Genomic DNA, 18,146 nt, shown 5'->3' with positions numbered 1-18,146 from the left:
TGGTGCTTTTCAGCCCAGGAATCTCCTGGTCTGTGGGCAGCAATAACTCGTTTGGAAATGCAGTGTTCACTCACCCTCCGCATTGTTCTTGCTGGGAACAGCACTCCAGAGCTGTTCTTATTTGGCCATCTTGGATCCAGTTTCAAAAAAATTTATTTAATTAGCTGGGTGTGATGACATTCACCTATAGTTCCAGCTCCTCAGGACTCTGTTGTGGGAGGATCACTTGAGTCTGGGAGGTCGAGGCTGCAGCAAGCTAGAATTGCACCACTGCACTCCAGCCTGGGCAGCAAGTGGAGACTCTGTTTCAAAAAAAGAAGGAAAAGAAAAGAATGAGCATATAATTATGAAAGTTTGGATTATTTTTAATTGTTGCCTTTGAGTCCTTTCCCTAATCAAATGACTTAGCCATCAAGGGATTATTTTGTTATGTGATCAATCTTCATTGCTAATATAGCAAGTTCAGATGGTGATATATTTCGATTTAAGGTTGCAGATTGTTTCTCCATCCTTATGCTCAGCTGTATGAAGCATTATCTTTCAACATGGCTGCTTGAAGCTATGAAAACATACCCATCAATATCTTCAAATTAAAAAATAAGTGGTTGAATTTGGGTTTAGAATTTTAAGATCTTATGTAATTATGCCATGCAAAATAGAACTATAGGCATTTTTAGGAAAAAAAAAACTAGAAAAAATCATTATGGTATGTTGGTTAATATTCTTTGCAGCCTAATGATTCAAGCCCTGTGATACAGTTTGGCTGTGTCCCCACCCAAATCTCATCTTGAATTGTAGCTCCCCATGTATTATGGAAGGGACCTGGTGGGAGGTAACTGAATCATGGGGGTAGGTTTTTCCCGTGCTGTTCTTGTGATAGTGAATAAGTCTCACGAGATCTGATGGTTTTATAAAGGGCAGTTCCCCTGCACACTCTCTCACCTGCTGCCATGTAAGACATGTCTTTGCTCCTCCTTCACCTTCCACCATGATTGTGAGGCCTCCTCAGCCATGTGGAACTGTGAGTCCACTAAACCTCTTTTTCTTTGTAAATTACCCAGTCTTAGGTATATCTTTATTAATGGCATGAGAACAGACAAATATACCCCGGTTTCTGTCTCTTATTTAGCTATGTGATCTTCAACAAAGTATTTAACTTCTTATCATAGAAAAAAAGATTTGGAAGTTAACGTTCCTAGTTAAATTAGGAAAGTGAATAGTGCTTGCGTGTGAGGAATTGGGTGGACAATAGAGTCTATCTGCTAGAAATTGTATTTGATCATGAGCAACAGAATCCCTGAATAAATAGTGGCTTCCTCAGACCAGAGAATGATTTTTTTCTCACTGATCAGGAAGCCCAGAGGTAGGCAGTCACTGGCCTTGGAGAAGGGGCTCAAAGATTTCAGAGCTGAGGTCTTTGCAGTTCCATGACCTTTCTCTCATGATCCCAACATAGCTGCTGCAGCCTCAGCCATGATGTCTATATTTCTGGCAGGGAAAAGGAAGGAGGAGTGATGACTAAATCAAGAAAGCAAAAGCTTGCCCAGATGCTTAAGGCAGGGTAGTCTAAGTGCTGTAACAAAAAAGCCCTACTCATCAGTGGATTAACACAATAGAAGTTTATTTCTCACTCTTGCCAAGGCCAATTGATAGCAGGGAGTGGGAGTCATGGGAAGAGGATGGGATATTACTCTGCTCAGTGTGGTCCTATAGGGACCAATTTAGAAGATGTGGTTTCCAGGGTCATAATAGGCATAAACGAGCCCCCAGCAGATGGGGGAAGAAAGGGAGCATGGGAAATTGGGTAGGAAGGTTTATGGATCAGGCCTAAAATCAAGGCATTTTTTTGCCCACATTTCATGAGCCAGAATTCAGTCACATGGGTCCACATAGATTCAAAGACAGCCAGAAACTATAGTCCTTGAACAGGTAATTCTTCCCAGCAACATCTCTATGCCATGGAAAGGGAACGTGAATCTTCACGGGGTACTGCTTAGTATCTCTGCCACACTGGAAATTCATTGCAACTTCCACAGAAATGATATTGCCTAAAACTATGACACTTGATCAGCCATGGTTGCAATAATGGCTGGGAAATGTAATTTTCAGCTGGTATCACTGAAACTTTAGGTAGCTTGAATTTCTCTTAGTAAGGAAGAAAAGGAAGATGTGTAGGCAACTAGCAGTGTTTGCCACGTGAAAAAGGTATTTAGCACGGTGCCCAGCACTTAGTAAATACTGAGTAAATGCTAGCTATTGTCATTGTTTTGATCTCTTTCTCAGGGAAAGATATATTCTCTTATCCATCTGTCTCTCCCGCTGTAAGTTACTTATGGCATTCTGGTTCGTTGAGCACTAAACCTAGAATCAGAAGACCTGGATTTGAATCCTGGCTTGGCCCTTTAATATCTTCTCTAGGCCTTAGCTTTTTTTTTTTTTTTTTTTTTTTTAAGTAGAGAGGAGGTTTCACCATAGTGGCCAGGCTGATCTCAAACTCCTGACCTCAAGTGATCCACCCACCTCAGCCTCCCAAAGTACTGGGATTACAGGCATAAGCCATGGTGCCCAGCCAAGGCTTTAGTTTAATTGAAAAACGAGAGAATTAAACCTGCTTCACAAGTTTGATATGTGAATTAACTGAGACGATGTGCTTGACTGAGCTAAAAGCATTATTTCACACATAATGCAGACACAATATTAAAACTGAGTCTCTAGTGGAAGCAATCCAAATGCCCATTGTATGAGTTTCCTAGGGCTATGTATTAATCCATTCTCACATTGCTATAAAGAACTACCTGAAACTGGGCAAGTTATAAAGAAAAGAGGTTTAATGGACTCACAATTCTACAAGCGGTAAAGGAAACATGGCTGGGGAGGCCTCAGTAAACTTTCGATAATGTTAGAAGGCAAAGGGGAAGCAGGCATATCTTACATGTCTAGGGGAAGAGGAAGAGAGAGCAGGGGGAGTTGCTACACACTTTTAAACAACCAGATCTCATAACTCACTCACTACCAAGAGAACAGCAAGGAAGAAATCTGCCGCCATGATCCAATCACTTCCCACCAGGCCCCTCTTCCAATACTCAGAATTACAATTCAACATGAGATTTGGGCAGGGACATAAATCCAAACCATATCAGGCAGCCATAACAAAATTCCACAAACTGGGTGACTTACACAGATTTATCCTTTCACAATTCTGAAGTTTTGAAGTTCAAAATCAAAGGGTGGCGTGGCCATGCTATCTCTGAAGGCTCGAGGGGAGAACCTTCCCTGCCTCTTTCCATTTCTGGTGGTGACTGGCAAGCCTTGGACTTCCGTGTCCTGCAGTTGCATAACCAGCCTCTGCCTCTGTCATCACGTGGCATTTTCCCTTGTATATTTCTGTTCCTCTTCACTTCTCATGAGGACACTATAGTCAATACTGGGTTCTCATTACATCTACAACAACCCTATTTCCAAATAAGGTCACATTCTGAGGCACTGGGGGTTAGGACTTCAAGATAGCTTTCTTTGGAAGCTGTCACAATTCAATCCATAACATTCATCAAGCGATGAACGGAAAAATAAAATTTGGAATATTGTTTGGCCATTAAAAAAGAATGAAGTGCTACAACATAGATGAACCTTGAAAACATAAAGATGTCAGACACAAAAGGATAAATATTATATGATGCCATAGTAAATGTCCATAATAGGCAAATTTTTTTTTGAGACAGAGTCAGGCTCTGTGGCCCAGGCTGGAGTGCAGTGGCACGATCTTGGTTCACTGCAACCTCCATCTCCCAGGTTCAAGCAATTCTACTTCAGCCTCCTGAGTAGCTAGGACTATAGGCATGCACCACCATGCCTGGCTAACTTTTGTGTTTTTTTAATAGAGACAGGGTTTCACCATGTTGGCCAGGCTGGTCTTGAACTCCTGACCTCAGGTGATCCACCCACCTCGGCCTCCCAAAGTGCTGGGTTTACAGGCGTGAGCCATCCCACCCGGCCCAGAATAGTCGAATCTATAGAGACAGAACGTTGTACATTAGTGGTTGCCAGGGGCTGGGGGAGGTGAGACTGGGGAGTGACTGCCAAAAGGCACAGGTTTCTTTTCATGGGGGACAAAAATGTTCTAAAATTGCCTGTGGTGATGGTTGCACAAGTCTGTGACTTGATTGTACATCTTAAATGGTTAAGTTATATGATGTGTGAATTATATCTCAATAAAGGTGTGATAAAATACCAAAGAAAACTGAATTTCTCATCAGCTAGCAGGAATCAGTTTTCTAGAGTTGCATCAGCAAATTCTGAAACTGTAAAACAGAAGGTCAGAATCTGGACACATAAGTGTCCTAATCTCCATGTGAGCATTCCACGAGGTCCTGCCCAGAAAAGCTACATGGTATCTACTTTTAATGCCTGTTAACTGTTGTCCATCCAGCAAACATTAGTATGTCAAGTACCAGATTAAAATAAATAGCACATGGTTTCTGACCCCAGAGAATCCACCATCAAGTGCCACAAGGTGTTACTTCTCTAAGGGTAGGGATAGAATATAGTAATAATCACATCCTTATACTACAAGACAAATGAAGAATTTAGAGGCAACTGGGGAATATTCTTCAGCCTTAAAAAGGAAGGAAATTCTGACATATACTACAACATGGATGAACCTTGAGGACATTCTACTAAGCCAGACACAAAAAGACAAATGCTGTATGATTCCACTTACATGAGGTAACTAGAGTAGTTAATTAACACAGAAAACAAAATGGTAGCCAGGTACACTGGCTCATGCCCGTAATCCTAGCACTTTGGGAGGCCAAGGTGGGTGGATCTCTTGAGCCCAGAAGTTTCACAACATAGCAAAACCCCATCTCTACAAAAATACAAAAAATTAGCTGGGTGTCGTGGTGCACACCTGTAGTCCCAGCTACTCGGGAGGCTGAGATGGGAGGATCACCTCATCCCAGGAGGTCAAGGCTGCAGTGAGCCAAGATCATGCCACTGCACTCCAGCCTGGGTGACACCCTGTCTCAAAAAGAAAGAAAACAGAATGGTGGTTGCCAGAGGCTGGGGGAATGGAGAGTTACCGTTTAATGTATACAGAGTTTCAGTTTTCTAAGATAAAATGAGTTACAGAGGTGGATGGTGGTGACGGTAGCACATTATTAATGTATTTAATGGCACTGAATTGTACACTTAAAAATGGTTAAGAGGGTAAATCTTCTTCTTTTTTTGTTTTTTGTTTTTTGTTTTTTCTTTTTTTTGAGACGGAGTTTCGCTGTTATTACTCCAGACTGGAGTGCAATGGCATGATCTCGGCTCACCGCAACCTCCGCCTTCTGGGTTCAAGCAATTCTCCTGCCTCAGCCTCCCAAGGCTGGGATTACAGGCACGCACCACCATGCCCAGCTAATTTTTGTCTTTTTAGTAGAGACGGGGTTTCACCTCATTGACCAGGATGGTCTCGATCCCTTGACCTCATGATCCACCCGCCTCGGCCTCCCAAAGTGCTGGGATTATAGGCGTGAGCCATCGCGCCCGGCCTGGTGTTTGTTTTTTGAGACAGAGTCTTGTTCTGTCACCCCGGCTGGAGTCCAGTGGCACAATCTTGGCTCATTGCAACTCTGCCTCCCGGGTTCAAGCGATTTTCGTGCCTCAGCCTCCCGAGTAGCGGAGACTACAAGCACATGCCACCACACCCACTTAATTTTCGTATTTTTTGTAGAAACGGGGTTTCACCATGTTGGCCAGGCTGGTCTCAAACTCCTGACCTCAAGTGATCCGCCCACCTTGGCCTCCCAAAGTGCTGGGATTACAGGCGTAAGCCACCATGCCTGGCTGTGAATTTTATGTTACGTGTGTTTTACCACAATTTTTAAATTGAGGGAAAAAAGCTACTGAGATTTTGGTCATTCTCCAAGATAGCAGGGACCAGGCTTTTTCATTCTTTCTAATGCACACTTTCTTCAATACATATAGTGGATTTAATTGAATCTGCAAAATTTCTGAACAAGGAAAACTGCTTTACTTCTAAAATATAAAAATGAAGCTTTCATCAAATTACTTATTTCCCAAGAAACTGCTTTGAAATAATACCTTGATGCAAAGCTAAAGTTTTGCCTCTCTCTAACTTTCCTGCCAACTCTAGGATTCCAAGGTACATGTTTGAAGTTATACCAACTTTCTTTTTTGTAGGGGAAGCATCTCTTTTTTGAGGGGGGCAATTTTTTCTGCTTGTTTTTTATTGCAGCGAAATATACATAAAGTAACATTTATCATTTTAATCACTCATAAGTATGTGATTCAGTGGCATTAAATACATTCACAATGTTGTGTTACCATCATCACTATTTATACTCAAAACTTTTCCATCATCCCCAATAAAAACTCTGTACCCATTAAACAATAACTCCTCCTTCCCCCTCCTTCAAGCCCCTAGTAACCTCTATTTTACTTTCTGTCTATGAATTTTCCTGTCCTGGGCACCTCATATAAGTGGAATCGTGCTATATTTGTCCACTGTGTCTGGCTTATTTCACTAAGCAGAACATTTTCCAAGTTCATCCATGTTGTAGCATGTATTAGACTTTCCTTCCTTTTTAAGACTGAATGATACTGTATTGTAGGATATGCTACATTTTATTTGCCCATTCATCAGTGGATAGACACAACAAAAGGCTGTGTCCATCTTTTGACTATTGTGAATAATGTTGCTATGAACATTGGGGTACAAATAGCTGTTTGAGTCCCTGCTTTCAATTATTTCGAACTAAAAACACCTAGGAGCAGAACTCCTGGGTCATATGATAGTTCTGTGTTTAATCTTTCAAAGAACTGCCAAACTATTTCCAACAGCAGCTGCACCATTTTACAGTCCCACCAACAATGCATGAGGGTTTCAATTTCTCCACATCCTTACCAACACTTGTTATTTTCATTTTTTTTCCCCCTTAAAAATCCTAGTAGGTGAAAAGTGGCATCTCATCATGGTTTAGGAGAAAGCAATTTCTAGACTGATCAATTAAGAAGATGCTGTGTATTTCGTGTGTCTTGGTTTCAACCAAGTGTTTGACATTCTTTTGGACAGGAGGGAAACATGTAGTTGTGTGATAGTAGATATAAGTGATTGCTTAGTTGATTAAAAAACTATTTCTGTACCAGGAGTGAGATCAAAAGTGGTATGCCCTCGGTTGACCCTAACCAATTCAACACTTTTATTAATTCTTTATCAACAGTGCAGATAAAGATATAGAAGGCATGCATATGAAACCTGTAAAGCTAAAATCCTAGAGGAACAACTGCGACAAGTAATAAAAACCTCCCTGAACTGGGCAACAGATCAAAAGGAGTTGATAAAATCTACCGGAGATAAATGGAAAGTCCCAACTGAGGTCTAAAAGACAGTGTCTCCCAAAATGTCATGTCCATCCATGTATTAGTCTGTTCTCATGCTGCTAATAAAGTCATACCCGAGACTGAGTAATTTATAAAGGAAAGAGGTTTAATGGACTCACAGTTCAGCATGGTTCAGGAAACCTCAAGAAACTTACAATCATGGCAGAAGGTGAAGCAAACACGTCCTTCTTCACATGGCAGCAAGAAGAAAAATGAGTGCCCAGTGAAGGGGGAAACCCCTTATAAAACCATCAGATCTCATGAGAACTCACTATCATGAGAACAGGATGGGGGAGCCCTCCCTGTCTCTGCATGATTCAATTATCTCCACTTGGTCCCTCCCACAACACATAGGGATTATGGAAAGTACAATTTAGGAGGAGATTTGGGTGGGGACACAGCCAAACCATATCAACCCAGAACCTCAGACCTTATTTGGAAATAGTTTTTGCAGATGAAATCAGTTAAAATGAGGTGATACTAGGTTGGGGAGGCATGGCACTAAATTCAATACGACTGGTACCTTACAAGAAGAGAAGACACAGACACAGAGGGATGCTGACTGTGTGAAGATGGAGGCAGACATTGGAGTGATGCAACTGAACACTGAGGAATCCCAAGAATTACTGGCAACCACCAGAAGCTAGAAAGAAGCAAAGAAGGAATCTTCTCTGGAGCCTTTGGCCCTGCCAACATCATGTCAAACCTCTATGTGCCTTGCTCAAAAGACTGTTTCTCTGGGTCTGTCTCCCTTCCCTCTACCTCCACCTTTCAAGAAAGAATACTTCTGGCTGGGTACAGTGCTCATGCCTGTAATTCCAGCACTTTGGGAAACCGATGGAGGAGGATCACTTGAGCCCAGTCTCTAACTGCCAGGAGTTAGAGATCAGCCTGGGCAACATGGCAAAACTCCGTCTCTACCAGAAAATACAAAAAAAAAAAAAAAAAAAAAGAAGGAATACTTTCTGAGGTGACCCTTTCCTGACCCCTGTCAGCCCCCAAATCAGCAGGCTATTTCTTCTGTTTCCAGCTGCCCTGGGCTTAAATACTAACGTGTGTTATATTAACGGAAGAAAATGGAACTGAAAGAAAGTTTGCCTAATTTGTAAAATAAAAATGAGTTTCGATCCCAGTGGTTTATGTATTATTCTTGTGAGAACTGGGTTTACATCGATCATCTTTTCCATGCAGTCAAGTGTGGAATATGGCGAAGTTAGAAATGTAATTGTGTAGACATAAAAAATTGCATCTCGATAACCATCATCGGGACACTTTTCTCAAGATGCTATCTCAGTGTCCTTCAGAGTAATAACGATATCAATTGAGAATATAACAGAAGCATCTTAAATGTTATGCCTCGTTTACTTCTGGTGAGCCTAGTGCGCTTCAGAGCTATTGCTCATGACATAAGGTTCTATCAGAGAGGCTGGAAACGCTTCAAGACCATTAAAAGAAAATGCCAGCCATTCCTGCTGTTCAAATATTCTTCAACTTCTAATTTAAGGCACCCACACCTAAGAATGTAATTGTGTTATTCTCTCTGATAGCTGGAATCTATCTAAGCCAAATGCCTGGGAATTATGGACTATTGGGGCTACAGGAGTCCCGAAGACAAATGAGGTGGATAAAACGTGTTATTTTGTACTGGCACGTTCAACATTGGTGCTCCCTTATCGTTTCTGTGTTAAAATGTATTCAAAGATGAAAGTGCCTGAAGTGTCTTTCCTCAGCTGAATTGAAGAAGGAGGTTGGGGAAATGCATAAACTGCCTCAGAATCTAAACTTAGAAATCTGAAAAATAAAGACTCACACACTTGTACTCAGAATTCTTTTGCACACTGTATTTTTCTTAGGACTTGTCCTTTTATCTTTTTTTGAGATGGTCTCACTCTTGTTGCCCAGGCTGCAGTGCAGTGGCGTGATCTTGGCTCACTGCAACCTCTGCCTCCCAGGTTCAAGCGATTCTCCTGCCTCAGTCTCCCAAGTAGCAGGGATTACAGGCATGCGTTACCATGCCTGGCTAATTTTGTATTTTTAGTAGAGATGAGGTTTCACCATGTTGGTCAGGCTGGTCTCGAACTCCTGACCTCGTATGATCCACCCACCTTGGCCTCCCAATGGTTCATTTTTTATTCAGAAAGTTGTCATCTCAATAAAGTAGGTCCCTCATACCGCTGCATTCTCTCCCTGAAGAGCAAGTGAGACCATGGTTTGAGAAACGCAAGTTGGATTAGAAAAGGGCAATTTTAAAAGCAAATGCTGTGAAAGGTGAAGCTTCCCCTTCACATGGGTAAATTATTTCTGTTTAATGCCTGCCTTGGGAGGGATACACTTTAGGTTCAGGGACCCCATTGGCACATCAGGGCTTTGACTGGGACACAGTGCCAATTCAAACTGTCATACAGTATGGGGAGGGAAAAAAAGCCCAAATCAGTTTCTATTCTTTAGTAGAAAGCAATACTGTAGTTTAAATTAGCAAGGCGCTGCTGAACCACTATTTAAAATGCGTTTGCACTGACATCCCAAGAAAGGATTTTTTTTCTTGTTTAATTGCACTGTCAGTGTGGAACGCTTTCACTTAAAACCATTCTGAGGTAGACCTTTTAATAGAAAGTGACAATTTAAATTGCCATGATAGCAGCGTAAATGGTGCTTAAAGTCATTACTAAACTGATGTCGCAGTTGGCTCCAGACCAGTTTGTTAAAGCTGAAGAAAAGGTGTTGGGGGAAGGGAAGAAAGTAACTAAACGGTGAATCATTAATTCCTTTTATATTCATTGTAATAACATTAGCTGTGATGAAGTCATCTGGCTCCCAATGGATGTAATATACATTTCTATTGAATTCTACAGTATTCCATTCTAATGTCACCCTGATTAGTGTAGATTACTGGGGAATTGCTCCAATCACAGGCATCTATTTCTCTGCAGTTACTTTTTCTTGTCTTCCCTCCCATGGTCCAAAGATAGGATCTCTGGCTTCTATTTTCTGGTTCGTGTTCAGAAGCGCGAGTCTTGGTTTCATCCATGGCCTTTCTTTACTCTTGCTATAGTAAGTCATATTCTCCTGGCGACCCTTGGAAATGTCTCCCACTAGCTTTCTAGCTTTCAAGAAGAACTGAATGGAACATAGGAGATGAGGTCAAGGCCACCTGAGTAGGGTCATTGGTCAAACCTGATAGGTTTAACCTAACCCATTGGTTTGCCAAACCCTTGTGTTGGCATCTGGGGGCCATAAAATGTCAGGCAGTTACTGGGACTGTGAATCTGGCAAGGAGCTCATAGGTGGGTTAAGGTTGAGTTGGGTGCGTTGGCAATAGTGGGAGGGATGGCGGTGGAGGTCAGAAGGGACATACGATAGAAAAGCCCATGAGTTAGGGCCCACTCAGTCACTTTCACGGTCTCCCACTGATGTGTCTTACTTCTGAAACATACCCCATAAAAGTAAATTAATCATGAGGTGTTTTAGGAACAATAGGTAAACTATGTTATTACCTGATTACCATTTTAAAACATACTACACACTCCTTTTTATTATATACAAATTACCTCAAAGAGCCAACAATTGTAGTTGGGCTCACAGTAGGGAAACACACTTCACATTTTACATTTAAAATGTTCTATTTAGGATGGGGTTTTTGAATAGTTTCCTGAGGTCATACAATTGAAGAGCCCTGAGAACAAGTCTACACCCTTCAAAATTTCCCTAGGTTAGACATTGCAATCTCAGAAATTTCTATCATTCAAAATCAGAGGCAATTATGGTGATTACTGAGCACAACATTAGGGTCTTACTGTGGGGGTCTTGGAACAGGTTACAGAGAGTCCTGTAACCTCTGAGTCTTGTTTACATGTGTGGAGATGCATGATAGAGGAAAGAGAGCTCATTTTTAAAACTCAGGTGTGCAAAGGAGTTTGCAAACCAAAAATAGTTAACAACTACTAATCCAATCCGACTTTACCCAAAACTAGAAAACAGAGACCCAAAGAGGTGGTGACTTGCCAAAGTCACACTGATGGTTACTGGCCACTCTACAGAATTCTGGGTCCAAAACTGCCTTTTAAATTTTTTTACAAGTCTTCCTTTTGGAAAACAATAAATTTGCAATTCTGCAGTTTTCTGAAGGCCACTCTCCTGGCCACCTCAACTCCATGGAACGTAACTCTCCCTGGCAGAGGCAAAGAGGACTCAGAGCCACTGAAATTACTCTCACAACACTCATGTGCTTTGGCCCCCAAGAGATCACTGAACATCCGATTCATTTGTCCGTTCATGTACTTAATAAATACTTATCAAGCTAAATACTTACCAATGTTTTATTTGTACATAACTCTGGCAAATTTTGTTATCCAGTTTCACTGAAAATAATAGGAAATTAGATGAAAGAAGAAAGGCAGAGATACTGATCCAGAATTGTGAGATACTCACTCACAGCCTGACAGCAGAGAGAGAGTAAGAACATTGCCATAAAATGATGTCTCCACACCAGGAAGCAGACCGTAAATGACTTCTCACAGTCTGTTTGTGAATGCAGCGTTGGGCAGAGTGCAATTTAGAAAGTTCATCATTTAAAGAATTAAAATATATGCCATGAGATTTTATATATATCTCACAATGTTCTCTCATTGGATAAACGTGTTTTGGACTCGTATCTATTGCCTTAGCCACCTTAAGGAAGATAATTCTCAAAACAGAAAGGGGGAAGAAGTGTGACATAAATAAGCTTGCAGTGTGCTTGAAAAGCTGACTCCATTGGAGGAAACCAAGTCCTGGGATCCAGAAAACAGAGTCTCTTGTGTTTAAAGAGTCAAAGGAAAGAAACCGTGTGGTGGATTGGAGCAGTAGTTAGTGGAGAAGCCAATCTAAATGTCTTAAGGAGGGTATGACCTCTGTATTGTCTTTAGGGGATATACGATGAGCCCTCTGGTGCTGTTGAACTCCCTAGGACTGGTAAGGGGGCAATAGTTGTGAGTTTCACAAAATAGGGACACCTGATCCAACCTGGGCCCAGCGCTTCTAGGACATCAGGGCACTGGAAAGGACAAACTTGTGTGACCGATGGGACCAGACACAAAGAACTGTGACCTATAGGCTGTGATATGGTTTGGCTCTGTGTCCACACCTAAATCTCGTGACAAATTATAATCCTAACATGTCAAGAAAGGGACCTGGTTAGAGGTGATTGGATCATGGAGGCAAATTTCCCCCATTCTGTTCTCATGATAGTGAGTGAGTTCTCATGAGATCTGATGGTTTACAAGTGTGGCACTTCCCTGCTTTCTTACTCTCTCTCCTGCGATGGTAAGACGTGCTTGCTTCCCCTTCACCTTCTGCATGATTGTACATTTCCCGAGGCCTCCCAGCAATGCTTCTTTACAGCCCACAGAACTGTGAGTCAATTAAACCTCTTTTCTTCATAAATTACCCCGTCTCAGGTAGTTCTTTATAGCAGTGTGAGAACAGACTAATACAGGCTGGCTGCAGTGGCTCACACGTGTAACCCCACCACTTTGGGAGGCTAAGGCAAGAGGACTGCTTGAGTCCAGGAGTTTGAGACCAGGCTGGGCAACTTAGTGAGACCCCCATCTCTAAAAAAAGAAAAGAAAGAACTGTGACCTATGGATGCCCATGTGCTATGAGTCAAGTACCCTTGGTTGAGCAAATCACAGAGAGGGTGATGACACACTGGCCTGGGATAGAAGCTGGGTCCAGGGAACTTCACAGCAGCAAGGGTAAAAACACTGGTCAGCAGCCACGGGAGACCAGTGTTCTTTGTGACACTGGGAGGCAGCAAGCATAGCAATGCCAGCATTGCTGCACACTCCCAGCGACAGTCAGCTGGGATCATCCATGTGGACTGTGTAAAGCCCACAATGTTCTCTAACTGCCTGGAAGAGTACAAGTACGGGTAAGCCTGAGAAGTTGGCACTGGATTTCCTGACCACCATGCATATGCCAGCCTGAATCTCCTTTTTTTTTTTTTTTTTTTTGAGATAGAGTCTTCTCCCAGGCTGGAGTGCAGTGGTGCGACCTTAGCTCACCGCAACCTCCACTTCCTGGGTTAAAGCAATTCTCCTGCCTCAGCCTCCTGAGTAGCTGAGATTATGGGCATACACCACCACGCCTGGCTAATTTTTATATTTTTAGTAGAGACAGGGTTTTGCCATGTTGGCCAGGCTGGTCTCAAACTCCTGGCCTCAGGTGATCTGCCCGCCTCGGCCTCCCAAAGTGCTGGGATTACAGATGTGAGCCACTGTACTCAGCCATGCCTGAATCTATCTTATCTATCTTTTTTTTTTTTTTTTTTTGAGACGGAGTTTCGCTCTTGTTACCCAGGCTGGAGTGCAATGACGCGATCTCGGCTCACCGCAACCTCTGCCTCCTGGGTTCAGGCAATTCTCCTGCCTCAGCCTCCCGAGTAGCTGGGATTACAGGCACGCGCCACCATGCCCAGCTAATTTTTTGTATTTTTAGTAGAGACGGGGTTTCACCATGTTGACCAGGATGGTCTCGATCTCTTGACCTCGTGATCCACCCACCTCGGCCTCCCAAAGTGCTGGGATTACAGGCTTGAGCCACCGTGCCCGGCACCTGAATCTATCTTAATTGAACTTGGAAACGTGAAATAGATATGAACTGCTTATACTCTGAAGTTTGTCAAAAACTTCACGCTGGTTCTAATGAGAATACTAAGCCTCAAAAGCTGTACAGAACTACAAATTACTGAAGTGTTTTCACAAGCATCTTCTTATGTGTTCATCACAGAAGTCCTGTGAGATAGGTATGGGGTTGACGTTATTTTCCTGCTTATTTGGATAAAGCAATTGAGGCTTTGTGAAGCCAAATGAATTTGGCTCCAAATCACGTAATTATTAAGTGGTGGGCCACTTAATAATTACAAGTGGGCACAGTGGCTCACACCTATAATCCCAGCACTTTGGGAGGCCAAGACAGGTGGATCACTTGAGGTCAGGAGTTGAAGACCAGCCTGGCCAACATGGTGAAACCACATCTCTACTAAAAATACAAAAATTAGCCAGGTGTGGTGGCAGGTGCCTATAATCCCTGCTACTCAGGAAGCTGAGGCAGGAGAATCACTTGAACCTGGGAGGCGGAGGTTGCAGTGAGCTAAGATCATGCCACTGCACTCCAGCCTGGACGGCACAGCAAGACTCCATCTCAAAATATATATATATATTAAGTGGTGAAGCTCTGGCTACCAGTCAGATATTTTGATCTTAGGCCAGTGGCCTTCTATTATGCCATGATGACTCTCAAAAGACGAGTGATAGACCCTTTTTGTGGTTCGTAAGCTTGATTATTGGGTTCTCATGACACTGCGTGAGACGTGCCTCCCTCAAACCTCATTTCAACACCAGCACATCACCCATCTGAGGTAGAAAAATGAGGAGCTATGGGTGGTAGCTCATGCCTGTAATCCCAACACGTTGGGAAGCTAAGGCGGTCGGATCACCTGAAGTCAGGAGTTTGAGATCAGCCTGGCCAACATGCAGAAACCCCATCTCTACTAAAAGTACAAAATTACCCGGGCATGGGGGCACACACCCGTAAATCCAGCTACTCAAGAGGCTGAGGCAGGGGAATCGCTTGAACCTGGGAGGTGGAGATTGCAGTGAGCCACCACTGCACTCCAGCCTGGGCAACAGAGCGAGACTCTGCCTCAAACAAAAGTTAGCTGGGCATGGTGGCAGGTGCCTATAATCTCAGCTACTTGGGAGGCTGAGGCGGGAGGATTGCATGAATGCAGGAGATTCGCTTGAACCCGGGAGGCGGATGTTGCAGTGAGCCAACATAGTGTCACTGCACTCCAGCCTGGGTGACAGACCTAGACTCCCTCTCAAAAAAAAAAAAAAAAAAAAAAGAGAGAAACAAAAGAAAATAGGGGAAAGGGGAGGTATATGGGCCCCCCCAAAAATTCCAAAATTTTCCCTGATGCTAGCCTGGAAGGAGTGAATTATAGTGCAGGGCTTTGTTCCTAAATAACTTCATTTTAGCCCCACTGGTTTTTCTTGCGTTAGTCCAGGACACGCACTAAAAGAACTTCGGCTGAGAATCTACAAAGAACTAAAACAGATTTACAAGAAAAAAAAAAAAACAAGACCATTCAAAAGTGGGCGAAGGATATGAACAGACACTTAACAAAAGAAGACATATACGAGACCAACAAACATATGAAAAAATGCTCATTGTCACTGGTCATTAGAGAAATGCAAATCAAAACCACACTGAGATACCATCTCACACCAGTTAGAATGGTGATCATTAAAAAATCTGGAGACAACAGATGCTGGAGAGGATGTGGAGAAATAGGAACACTTTTACACTGTTAGTGGGAGTGTAAATTAGTTCAACCATTGTGGAAGACAGTGTGGAGATTCCTCAAGGACCTAGAAATAGAAATTCCATTTGACCCAGCAATCCCATTACTGGGTATATATCCAAAGGATTATAAATCATTCTATTATAAGGACACATGCACATGAATGTTCATTGCAGCACTGTTTACAATAGCTAAGACTTGGAACCAACGCAAATGCCCATCGATGATAGACTGGACAGGGAAAATGTGGCACATCTACACCGTGGAATACTATGCAGCCATAAAAAACGATGAGTTCCTGTCCTTTTTAGGGACATGGATGAACCTGGAAACCATCATTCTCAGCAAAATGACACAAGAACAGAAAATCAAACACCACATGTTCTCACTCATAGGCGGGTGTTGAACAATGAGAACACATGGACACAGGGAGGGGAGCATCACACACTGGGGTCTGTGGTGGGGAACTAGGGGAGGGACAGTTGGGGGTGGGGAGTTGGGGAGGGATAACATGGGGAGAAATGTCAGATATAGGTGATGAGGAGGAAGGCAGCAAACCACATTGCCATGTATGTACCTATGCAACTATCCTGCATGTTTTTCACATGTACCCCAAAACCTAAAACACAATAAAATATATATATTTTTAAAAAGGGAATATTTGGCGAGGTGTGGTGGCTCATGCCTGTAAATCCCAGCACTTTGGGAGACCGAGGTGGGTGGATCATCTGAGGTTAAGAGTTCGAGGTCAGCCTGGCCAACACGGTGAAACCACATATCTACTAAAAATACAAAAATTAGCCTCACGCCTGTAATCCCAGCCACTCAGGAGGCTGAGGCAGGAGAATCGCTTGAACCAGGAGATGGAGATTGCAGTGAGCCGAGATCACACCATTGTACTCCAGCCTGGGCAACAGAGCAGAACTGTGTCTCCAAAAATAAAAATTTTTAAAAGGCATATTCCCAGCCTGAGCAACACAGCAAGACTTCATCTCTACTTAAAAAATTAAAAATAATCTGGGTGTGGTGGCTCATACCTGTAGTCTCAGCTACTCAGGAGGCTGAGACGAGGGATTGCTTGAGCCCCGGAGGTTGAGACTACAGGGAGCTCTGATTGTGCCACTGCACTCCAGCCTGAGCAACAGACTGACATCCTGTTTCAAAAAATAAGTAAGTAAATAATAAATGCATTAAAAAGACACATTCTGTGGCACGGTCACACTACTGGAATCATAGTAAGTCATCTCAGTCCGACAGTGGTATTGGGTATTTTCTCATGCCTGATTCAAACCTTTGTAGGCTTGAATGGGGGGCATTTTGGGGATCATGTCACCATTATTCATCCACTCAATTAACCAAGCATTCATACATTTACTTATTCATTTATGCATCAATTTAAAAAATATTTAGCACCTAGTACATGTTAGACATATGATAACATGTAACTGCTAGTTTCATTATATACCCTTGATCCTCTAGAATCTCTAAATAGATCCATTTCCTAAATAAATGACATTCTAGTAATACACAGACAAAAAAAATAGCAAGATACATAGTATTTTAGATAGTGCTATTGTCTAAGAAAGAAAATAAAGCAAGAAAAGTGATATGAAATGTCAGGAGATGGTGATTTGTCTTTTTTTTTTTTTTTGAGACAGAGTCTCGCTGTGTCACCTAGGCTGGAGTGCAGTGGCGTGATCTCCAATCACTGCAACCTCCACCTCCCAGGTTCAAGCAATTCTCCTGCCTCAGCCTCCTGAGTAGCTGGGACTGCAGGCAAGTACCACCAGGCCCTGCTAATTTTTATACTTTTAGTAGAGATGGGGTTTCACCATGTTGGCCAGGCTGGTCTCAAACTCCTGACCTGATCTGCCTACCTCAGCCTCCAACAGAGCTGGGATTGCAGGCATGAGCCTCAGCACTGGTCAGGGGTTGGATATTTATATTCTACGTAAGTTGGCCAGGGAACCAAAATCTGTATTAGTCATGGTTCTCCAGAAAAACAGAAAATAAAACCAATAGGATAAAAAAAATGAGGTAGGGGGGAGGAAGAGAAAGAGAGATTGAAGTCTGCAGGGAAGAGCCGATGTTTCAGCTGGAGTCTAAAGGCAGTCTGGAAGTAGAGTTCCTTCTTCCTGAGGGGACTGGGTCTTTTTTTTTTTTAAGGTATTCAACTGATTGAATGAGGCCCACCCATATGATGGTGTATAATCTGCTTTCCTCAAAGTCTACAGAAAAGGTGGCTTTTGAGGAAAAAAAATCTGCAGAAAGTGAGGAAGTGAGTCATGCAAATAAATATCTGGGAGAAAGAAATCCAGGTAGTATGAGATGCAAGTCCAAAGGTCTTGAGGTAGATGTGTGCTAGACACGTTGCTGGAATAGGGTGACTGTGATAGTCAATACCGTGTCAATTTGATTA

At 42.7% G+C, this 18,146-nt stretch overlaps 1 non-coding gene across 1 annotated transcript; it reads left to right on the top strand.

The window, feature by feature from the left end:
* The first annotated feature begins 14,678 nt into the window (after positions 1–14,678).
* On the top strand, positions 14,679–14,783 carry LOC118150845 (small nucleolar RNA U13). Its single transcript, XR_004738974.1, has one exon. It is a non-coding gene; the product is annotated as a small nucleolar RNA U13 (small nucleolar RNA).
* Positions 14,784–18,146: the final 3,363 nt, after the last annotated feature.

The sequence above is a fragment of the Callithrix jacchus genome, chromosome X (genome assembly GCF_049354715.1).
Source record: "Callithrix jacchus isolate 240 chromosome X, calJac240_pri, whole genome shotgun sequence".
NCBI lineage: Eukaryota > Metazoa > Chordata > Mammalia > Primates > Cebidae > Callithrix > Callithrix jacchus.
Note: the sequence above shows the minus strand (reverse complement) of the source record. Positions and strands in the feature narration are given on the sequence as shown.